The following is a 10,472-nucleotide window of genomic DNA, read 5'->3' as shown; positions in this document are numbered from 1 at the left end:
TACCTCTGCTGCTCCCCCGGCAGAGGTTCCCTTTCATCAGCGACCATCTCTGGTCGCTGATGAAAAGGAAAAACTGAGCAATATATTGCTCAGCAATATATTGCTGAGTAATATATCTCCCCCGTGTGTACAGGGCTTTAGGGCCAGATGTACTAAGCTTGAAAAGTGATAAAATGGATAGTGATAAACCACCAGCCAATCAGCTCCTACCTGCCATGTCACAAGCTGTGTTTGAAAAATGACAGGTAGGAGCTGATTGGCTGGTGCGTTTTCACTCTCCATGTTATCACTTCGCTTAGTACATCTGGCCCTTAATCTGTCCCAGTGTACACTATTCGCTCTGGTATGGTCTGACAGGACCCACCATGGCGGTGTGTGATGCAGAGAATATGGAGTCCACCATGGCATTATGTGATGGCACATACTTGTATTGCGATGTTATGTACATGCACAGACCTCAACCAATGTTTTCTCAACATAGTGCACCACCATCAGTGGCAAAACCACCTGCAATCAACCATAGACCATTGAAGATTTCAAGCCTTCTATTGTTGTTATCCATCCCTAATTGTGTTGTTGCATGTGCTTTATTCATCTTGGAACTGTGAGGTTATGTTTATTAGAAACCCATTTTCAGTTACAAAATTGATTCTATACACGGAGGGATGAGTTCCTGCAAGTGCTATCACACCCAGGGCCGGATTTGTGCCTAGGCCCGTGAGGCACCGGCCTCAGGGTGGCACCAATCAAGGGCGGCACAGCAGGCTGACGTTCTTTTAAATAGCAGCATGGCAGAGCGGGTGGGCAAGGGCAAGTGACAAGCGGCGCCGCCACCGACATGATTCATCATATGCCGCTCGTCACCCACCGCTGCCCACCCGCTCTGCCATGCAGAGTACATCACCGGCTATCTCCGACGGTCCCCCTGCTCGTCACCGACCGATGCCCACCCGCTCTGTCATGCAGAGTACATCACCGGCTATCTCCGACGGTCCCCCTGCGTGTCCGGCTCCGCCGCTAGGTGAGCTGAGCTGAATTGCTCTGGCTCACTGCCGCAGGCGGGGAAAGCAGCTAGGTTGAGCAGCGCGAACCTCCCTGCAGTCAGTCAGTGTGAGAGAGACTGACTGAGACTGCACATAAAGTTAATTCACCCTCCCTCCGTCCGGGTCCTCCATACAGTTAGCAGTCCAGACTGATAGATAGACTAATAATGATTATATTAAAATAGGGGGTGGGGGCGGCCAAAAATGTTGTGCCTAGGGGTGGCCTGACCCCTAAATTCGCCCCTGATCACACCAGATAGATAAATATTCCTGTTATCTGGTATATACCCCTTTCTCAGCTCCTTCTGCCTTTTTTGTGTATTCTACGTATATGCATAGCAAAATCTAATATGGATGCCAATGTAAATCTTTTCTACCATTCATGGGCACACATTACTTATCACACATGTTGCCCTCAAATGCACACCGATTAACCACTTATATCTAGTAACCCTGTGCAAACTAATGGAAGTATGTTTAAAAGTCTTGCTTTAGACCAGTGGTAGCCAACCCTAGCCCTCGAGAGCTACCAACAGTTCACATTTTCCAGACAACCTAGCTGCTGCACTCATTAATCACTGACACATTTTAAAATATACACAGATGGAGCTAATTAGCTCACTTGTGATTCTGTGAGGAGACCTGCAAAACATGCACTGTTGGTAGCTCTCGGGGACTAGGGTTGGCTACCACAGCTTTAGACGGATTTCTGCTCTGTGCCTTAAATGTCCCGTCACTACTATTGTTAATTTAACTTCAATAATAAACTAAGGAAGAGTTTAAGAAAATAAAAAAAATACCAAAATAGTAATCTATATGTCTAGTGTCCGTTTGTGTGTCTTCGAAACACTGGCAGCGAGTGAAACTACATCTTTCTCTCTCACATAGGGCCTTATTCTAGTTCACTCTTTCTGACAAAATCCTTCTTAAGCTGTGTACACACGGGGGCGATAGGGGCTGAAATCGCTGGAAATATGGTCGCTGGGGACCATATTGCCAGTGATGCGAGTGTGCCCCAGCGATAAATCGCCGGGTGCACGCTCCCGTTTTCAGCCCCATTCTAATCGCTGCCTGCGACCAGCTGATTACCTCTGCGGCACCGCCGGCAGAGGTTCCCTTTCATCATCTCTGGTCGCTGATTAAAAGGAGAAACAGCAATATATTGCTAGCAATATATTGCTGAGCAATATATCTCCCCCTTGTGTACGCACCTTGAAGCCCCGTACACACAGGGGAGATATATTGCTCAGCCATATATTGCTAGCTATGGCTGAGCAATATATTTTTTTTTAATTGAGTCTTTATTTTTCATTTTTATCAAGTCATTAAAATACATACAAAATACCAAAGTACTTTTACAATACATAACATGGACAATTACATACACATATACATACATACATAGTCAGGGCTTGTGGACATTTTTATTTTGTTGTTTCTGCTTTGGAGATTAGAGATATAACTACTTTAAATACGAGGCCATCTAACAGGTCCTTCTAGAGGTGGATTCGTTACTATCTGACCCTATTGCCCCCAACATTCTTCACAGCGATACCTAACAGATACGAACACTACTCATTACTACTTATCTGTGCCAAGAATCACTTGCTTAAATCCATGCTTCCCTACACGTTAGGACTGCTCGATGTATTGACCCTAATGAAAAACAAGGAGAAAAACAAAACATAATACTCTATTTGAAACTCCCACTACAGATTAGTAGGGTTTAATTATTACTATACCCTGAAAACATCCCAGGATGGGGGACAGGGGTCGCCAGGGCCAACAATAGGTCATACGCACTATGGGAGCATTCATTCTGGCTACTATATAGGCCATAGTCTCTTACAACCTAGGCTATAGTCTAAGAGAGGAGGAAAAAAGAAAAAAAAAAAAAAAAAAAAAAAAAAAAAAAAAAAAAGGGACGTGTTCTGTGCTTATAGACATTCCATACTATATATATGAAATAATTACTTAAAAAATGTGAACAAACACTACTCATTACTACTATCTATACCAAGCATCACTTGCTTATAAACATTCCCCACTATATATATGAAATACTTATTTATGCTATACGGATTCCACCTTTGTCCCCTCGTACTGTATTTGTGGAGAGCTAGTCCCCAAGACTCTATGTGCTGACAAAAGAAAAAAAAAAAAAAAAAAAAAAAAAAAAAAAAATACCTCTTACAAAATAGAGAATATATATTCTGTACTCTCTCTACCCCTTAAATTGATAGTGTGATGACTGATGCCATAAATCCCATATTGAATAAAATTTAGTGCTAAGGCCTTTAGAGGCATAATAATATTTCTCGTGCTCAAACGTGATATTCACAAGATTTATCCATTCTATAAACGGCGGACCTTCTGCCGCCATCCAATATCGTGCCACTATTACTTTAGCTAATGCCACCAAGTGCGTCAATAACAAACGGTGCTCCTTTGTGCCTATTTCCTCCTGCCAGAACCCCATGATATACTTGATATCCGAAAAAGCAACCTGTGTCACCCCCAGATCCTTAAGGGCCATACCTATGTTGTCCCAGAAACAGGCAACCTTATTACACACTCTGATAAGGTGCCAAAAGGTTGCCCCATTCTCCCCACACTTGGGACATCTATCGTTGTCCGATCCTCCAATCCTTTTTAATTTAATCGGAGTCATATACGTCCTATGTAAAATATTAAACTGGACCTGTTGCACCCTAGTGGAGTTTGTTGCCTTTTCTGGAAGGGCTAAGATCATTGACCAGTTACTTTCATTGATCTCAGGTATATCATGGGACCATTTCACTCTTAAATGGCTAAGACCGTCATCTGGTGTACAAGCGAAAAGAAATTTATATATTTTCGCCACCGCTTTCTTCCCTGTTATCTTTCGAAGAAACACCTTAATGGGAGTCTCAATTAGCCACCCATCCCTTTCTCTTCCCCATCCATTTATGGCACTCCGTAATTGAAGGAATCTATAGAACATAGTCTGCGGTAGCTCATATTCCGCCTGAAGCTGAGAGAATGACTTAAGAACCCTATCCTGATAAAACTGACCCAGTGTGCTAAGGCCATACTGATACCACAATCTCCCCCCCTGCTGTCTCATCACTTCCTTCATTGAGGGGAACAGTATAATGGATGCTTCCGGGTCCACTCCCTGCCACTTCTCCAACCTGCAAACTGCTCTCCAAATTTTAACAGCTTGAGATACAATCGGGGGGTATTTCCTCCCACATGGGCTGGCAAGTAATATTTGCAGGGGTGTAACACTAGGGTCAATACAGCTAGTTATTTTACTAAGTTCTACCATTTGATCCTCGGGACCCACCCATGCCCTTAAATGTACCAATTGGGCCGCATAATAGTAATTCTTGAAATTAGGAAGGGCCAGACCCCCGCCCTCACGGGTTCTACATAATGTCGCTAGTTTTACTCTTGGGCGCTTATTACCCCATATAAATGAGGAAATTATGCTGTCCAAGTTTCTGAAATATTCGTCTTTGATGAAAATGGGAGAATGTTGCAGTTGATATAATATTTTAGGTAAAATCACCATTTTCAACATGTTCACCCTTCCCGTTATTGAGAGAGGAAGTCTGGCCCAGCATTTCAATCTTGATTTAGTTTCCTGGATTGTTGTTACAATATTGTCCCGTATATAGTCCTCAGCTACCGCCGTGACCCTGACCCCCAGATATGTGAACCCCTGAACCTCTACCAGCGACCCCTCTAATGCCCTGTCTTCCCCCCCGCTACTGTTACCCATATATAGCAGATTTGATTTGCTCCAGTTAACATTAAGCCCAGACATTTCCCCAAATTGACTTAAAGAGTCAATAACTACTGAAAGATCTTTGTCAGGGTCCGCTAGTCCGACCAATAAATCGTCGGCGTATAACGACACCAAATTATATCTTATGTCCCTACCGGGATCACAATGATGCAATTTGGTTCTTAAGAGACAGGCCAGGGGTTCGACAGCTATTGCAAAAATTACAGGGGACAGGGGGCACCCCTGACGGGTTCCTCTAAATAATGGAAATGATTGGGACGTATATCCGTTGATGGAGACTCTGGCCCTGGGGCTTTTATACAACAATTTCAGCCACCGCACAAACCCCGGTCCGAACCCAAAGGCATCCAGAGTATTCCACAAGTACTCCCATTCGACGGAGTCGAATGCCTTGTTTGCATCAAATGAGGCCACCGCTGCCCCTACCCCCCTTTCCTTCATATATTGTATATATGTAAAGACCCTTCTAACGTTGACTGCCGTAGACTTCCCCCGCATAAACCCTGTTTGATCCGGGTGTACGATGTCATGAACTACATTATTTAGTCTATTTGCCAAGACCTTCGCAATGATCTTGGCATCGGTCGGCATCAGGGAAATAGGTCTATATGAGTCAACGCTAGAAGGGTCCTTGCCCTTTTTGGGAATAAAAACTATAGAGGACTCCTTCATTGAGTCCGGTAGTTCATCCCCCTGTTCCAGCCCTTGACAAAGGGCCGCCACCTGTGGGACTAAGATATTACTAAATTTTTGAAAAACCTCACCCGGAAGCCCATCAAGACCAGGAGCTTTACCCCGAGGGAGGTTCCTGATTACATTTCCTATTTCTTCCAGGGTGAACGGGGCATCTAAGGCCTCCCTGGCATCCGTACCCACCTGGGGGAGACTCAGACCCGCAAAAAATTCCTTTAGTTCCTCCCTACCGTGGCTCTGAACCGATTGGTAGACCTTGCTAAAGTGTGCCACAAATTCATCTACAATTTTAACGGTAGATGTCAGAGTCTCTCCCTGGTCTGTCCGGATGCATGCTACAACATTAGAGGGCCTGTCCATTTTCAATAGTAGGGCCATATATTTACCCGCCTTATCTGAGCCCGCATACCCCTGATGCGCCCGATTGCCCAATCTACGATAGTTTACACCTTGCAAATACTCCAGCCATTCTGTCTGCCGTTTCTGCCATTCGACCCTATCCGTTTCGAGATGGCTGGTCTGATACGTATGTTCAGATTCCAAAGATCGTGCCTCAAGATCCCGCACCCTCTCACGGTGCAGCCCCTTGAGGTATGAGATTTTTTTTATGAGTATTCCTCGCGTATAGGCTTTCAGTGTATCCCATATAACCGCATTAGGTGCTGACCCCTCATTAGCTTCCAGGAAGAGAAGAATTTCATCCTCTATCTCCTGCTGGCTCAACTGAGTCAGCCAAAATGGCTGAAGCTTCCAGTGTCTATATCCTTTCGGTTCTGACATATCCAACTTCATAACCAGCGGGGAATGGTCCGAAATTCCACGTGCTTTATAGTCTATATCGATAATTTTATTTAATAGACTATCTGACACTAAAATCATGTCAATTCTTGAAAAAACTTTATAAGTAGCTGAGTAGCACGAATATTGACGAATTTCTGGATGCCTGATTCTCCAGGGGTCATGCCACCCTATCCCTTCAATAAATTCCGCAAATCTGGTTCCCCCTTTACTAGCCATATTACTGGATCTATGCCATCTATCCAACAAAGGAGATATAGTATTGTTGTAATCGCCCATGCATATTATATGGTTCAATGGGAGAGAGGAAGTAAAATCCACAGCCTGTCTTAGTATTTCGTATGAAAATGGGGGGGGAATATACACTCCCAATAGACTAATCCCAACATGATTAATGCTTGAATCTATAAAGATGAATCTCCCTCCTGGGTCTATCTTAACTGACCGGCACTCAAACACCACTGACTTCTTAACCAGTATAGAGACCCCCCTCGATGAGGAGGAACAGGGAGCATGAAACGCATTGCCCACCCAGGGACGTTTTAAGGCAGATAATCTGTCCCCACACAAATAGGTCTCCTGAAGGCAGATAATGTCCGCATCCAACGATTTGCAATAGTTTAGTACCAGAGACCTTTTTACTTTATCATTAAGGCCGCGTACGTTCCAGGATACCAGTTTAACCATTTCCCCCTTTATTCATTTTCAACCTCTCTTGCCATCCCCCTTTCTTTTTGTTCAAATATCTCATCTTTGTCCTGACATAAAACATACTACCATCTTTACAAACAAAAACATTAATACATTTACATATACACCCAACATTGCCCCCGCCCCCCCTCCCCCACCCTGTACTACCACTATCCCCCGGCGTACCTGGATCCCAGCCCCACATCTGACCCCAGTATCCCCTACTTAGGGCCCAGAGAGCGATTAATTAATGGCCACCAAATTCGTGGCCGACCCTCCTCCTACAGGATTTTAACTTTACAGCATTATCCCCCCCCAACCCTCCCCCCCCCCCCCCACCCGCACCCACACTCAAGAATTATGATGATCACAACAGACTACTGGTTGGCAAGTGGTTTCTTTGCAGGATACGACCCATCCAGCCACTCCGCCACGGCACCTGGGGAAAAAAAAAATTTAGTTGCCCCATTAACTTCAATCCTCAGTTTAGAGGGGTAAAGCATAGAATACTTCAGGTTAAGCTCCCGAAGCCTTGCCTTAACCCCTCTAAACCCAGCTCTCTCCCGCTGAATTTCCACGGGGAAATCCGGAAAGGCCGCAATTTTCTTGCCCAGGTATCCAAAGTCTGCCTTGTTTCTTGCCAAACGCAAAATACAGTCTCGGTCCCGAAAGTTCAAAACTTTAACAATCATTGTACGCGGAGGCCCCCCTGGATATATTGCTCAGTTTTTCCTTTTCATCAGCGACCAGAGATGGTCGCTGATGAAAGGGAACCTCTGCCGGGGGAGCCGCAGAGGTAATCAGCTGGTCGCAGGAGCAAGCTCCTGCGACCAGCGATTAGAAAGGGGCTGAAAACGGGATCACGTACCCGGCGATTTATCACCGGGGCACACTTCCATCACTGGCAATATGGTCGCCTGCGACCATATTTCCAGCGATTTCAGCCCCTATCGCCCCCTGTGTACACAGCTTTAGATGGACAAAACCATGTGCACTGCAGGTGGGGCAGATGTTACTTGTGCAGAGAGAATTAGATTTGGGTGGGGTTTTACTTTAAAGTGAGATCTATATTGCAGTGTAAAAATAAAGCAGCCAGTATTTACCCTGCACAGAAACAAAATAACTCACTCAAATCTAACTCTCTCTGCACATTGTACATCTGCCCCCCTGCAGTGCACATGGTTTTGTCCATATAAAGGTGCCCATAGACGGTCCGTTCATCGGATCCGTTCAGCACTTATATAGTACACATCGCATTGCATGCATTGTGCATGCAATGTGATGAACAGCTAGTACAAAAAGTATGTGCAGCACATTCTTCTTGTACTGTACGATGAGATGCGTGGGAACGTGCATCTCATAGTACAGAACGACGGTCTGGGAACGGACCGTCTATGGGCACCTTTAGAAGGATTTTGTCAGAAAGAGTGTACTAGAATAAGGCCCATAGTGTTCATTCTAGCACCTGCTATCTTTGAAAACCCATGCATTTCCTCTTCCCTGCCTGGGGTGTCGCTGTCTGCTGTAGTGCTTCTAGCACAGTGTGGTCTGTATATCAGCACTGATAGGCAAACCAGACCTGTGCTAGAAACACCACAGCAGACAGTGACATCCCAGGCAGGGAACAGGAACTGCATGGGTTTTCAAAGATAGTGGGTGCTAGAATGAACACTATCACACATGCACAAACACAGAGGCAATCACAAGGTAGCATTTGCTCCGAGCAGGCTTACTAGTGAAAGGATAGTGTCTGAATTGGTAGAAATGTGGAATTTGAGCATGGCGAATCATAATGATTTCTAGGTAGTTTCAAGGAGCTAAAAATACATGTTGATTCTGTAAAAGAAACATTAGCACATTATTAAATTACCAATATCTTAATAAACTTATAAACAAATAAAAAATTGTCATTGTACATATAATTTCCATAAAAATGCATAGCAAATTAAATTTGTTGCCATCTGCGAGCAGCTTCAAATCAGTTTGTCTTGTTTATATATAATCTATATGTAGCTAATCTTGTGTATTAAGATGGGTACACACCTAAAGATTATCTTTCCAATCTGTTTGGTGGAAGCAAAAAATCTGGTAATGTTTGTGAGCAAATAAACCATTTGTTCCCAAATGCTGGAAATGTAACAAAAAAGGATTGTTTGGATAATTTTGTATATCAATTTGATTTAGCCAATTTGTCTAAATGACCATTGTCTGTTTCAGTGTTTGGGAGCCAATGTTTTATTCTCATATGGTCCCTTACATTACCAGATTTGTACATCAACCAGATAGATAAAACCACTTAATCTATAGGTGTGTATCCAGCTTTAGAATGCTGCTGTCATGACCAATTGAATTAGTTTACAGACACTTTTTGATGGGGTCTAATTCTCTCAAACATTTGACTTGCCCCGATAAATGTTAGGGTGCCATATGACCTCCACAACCCCCATAGGTGATTTAAACCTGAGGCGAGCGAAGCAAGCCCACACGGAACTTCGTAGCGCTCGGCTCCCTGTCAGAGTCCCGGCTGTCAGGATTCTGATGTCAGTCTAATGACCATCGGAATCTGACTGTTGGGAGATCATACAACACCCTAAATGTTGACATGGTCACTGATGACATTCTCATGTTGACTTGAAAACTATCGACATACCATACTACACCCAATAAAGCACCTACTGACTTGAAACTGCTTTTTTTTTTTTTTATGATCTATACTAAAGACCTAGGGGTACATTTCTTAAGGCTTATTAAAAAAATGAAAAGAGGTTATGTTGCCCATAGCAACCAATCCAATTCTGTCTATCATTTTGTTCTATTGCTAGAATAAGATAACCATAACCTGGTTTCTATGGTTAACATTCACCTCCTTTTATTTTTACAAACTTTAGTAAATGTATTCCAGTGTTTTTCTTGTTCTGATTTATAGTGTTTGAGGTTTACTTTCAGCTTTCTACTTTCCGCTTAGTTTATAAGGTTGTTATTTAAATCCGGTGCAACATTCATGAATCAGTCTATGACTTAATAGTGGAATCTAACAGAAGAATATGGTTAACATCCCTGCAGATGAGATGGCGGCAGTCATATTACAGATGCCGGCATCCCAACTTGCGACCACAGGACTAGTGGAATCCCGACATTAATGAGAATGCTGATGTCAGAATCCCTACTGCCCAAACATAAGTATGTGAAAGGAGCTAGGCCAGGGTTAGGCTGCGTGGTAGGATGGTTAGGGTTTGGTACTAGTGCTTAGGTTTAGGCTGAGGGGGGGAGGGGGGGGGGCAGGAGGAAGTTAAATGTACTTTTTTTTTTAATTCAATAATTTTTATTGACTTTTATAGTATGCTTAGACAAAAACAACATAAAGAGAATACAGAATATATAAAGCATCATAAAAATTCCATCATGGAAAAAAAAAACACATATGATAAATGTACATAACCCTGACAGTTTTTAAG

The 10,472-nt window shown here is 43.5% G+C and overlaps 1 protein-coding gene across 3 annotated transcripts in view; it reads left to right on the top strand.

Annotated features, from left to right (window-relative positions):
- Positions 1–10,472, top strand: part of GSTCD (glutathione S-transferase C-terminal domain containing) — a 168,025-nt gene that overhangs the window by 1,212 nt on the left and 156,341 nt on the right. The gene's annotated exons all lie outside the window — the stretch shown is intronic.

Source organism: Crinia signifera, chromosome 1 (assembly GCF_055691185.1).
Source record: "Crinia signifera chromosome 1, ASM5569118v1, whole genome shotgun sequence".
NCBI classification, from domain to species: Eukaryota; Metazoa; Chordata; class Amphibia; order Anura; family Myobatrachidae; genus Crinia; species Crinia signifera.
Note: the sequence above shows the minus strand (reverse complement) of the source record. Positions and strands in the feature narration are given on the sequence as shown.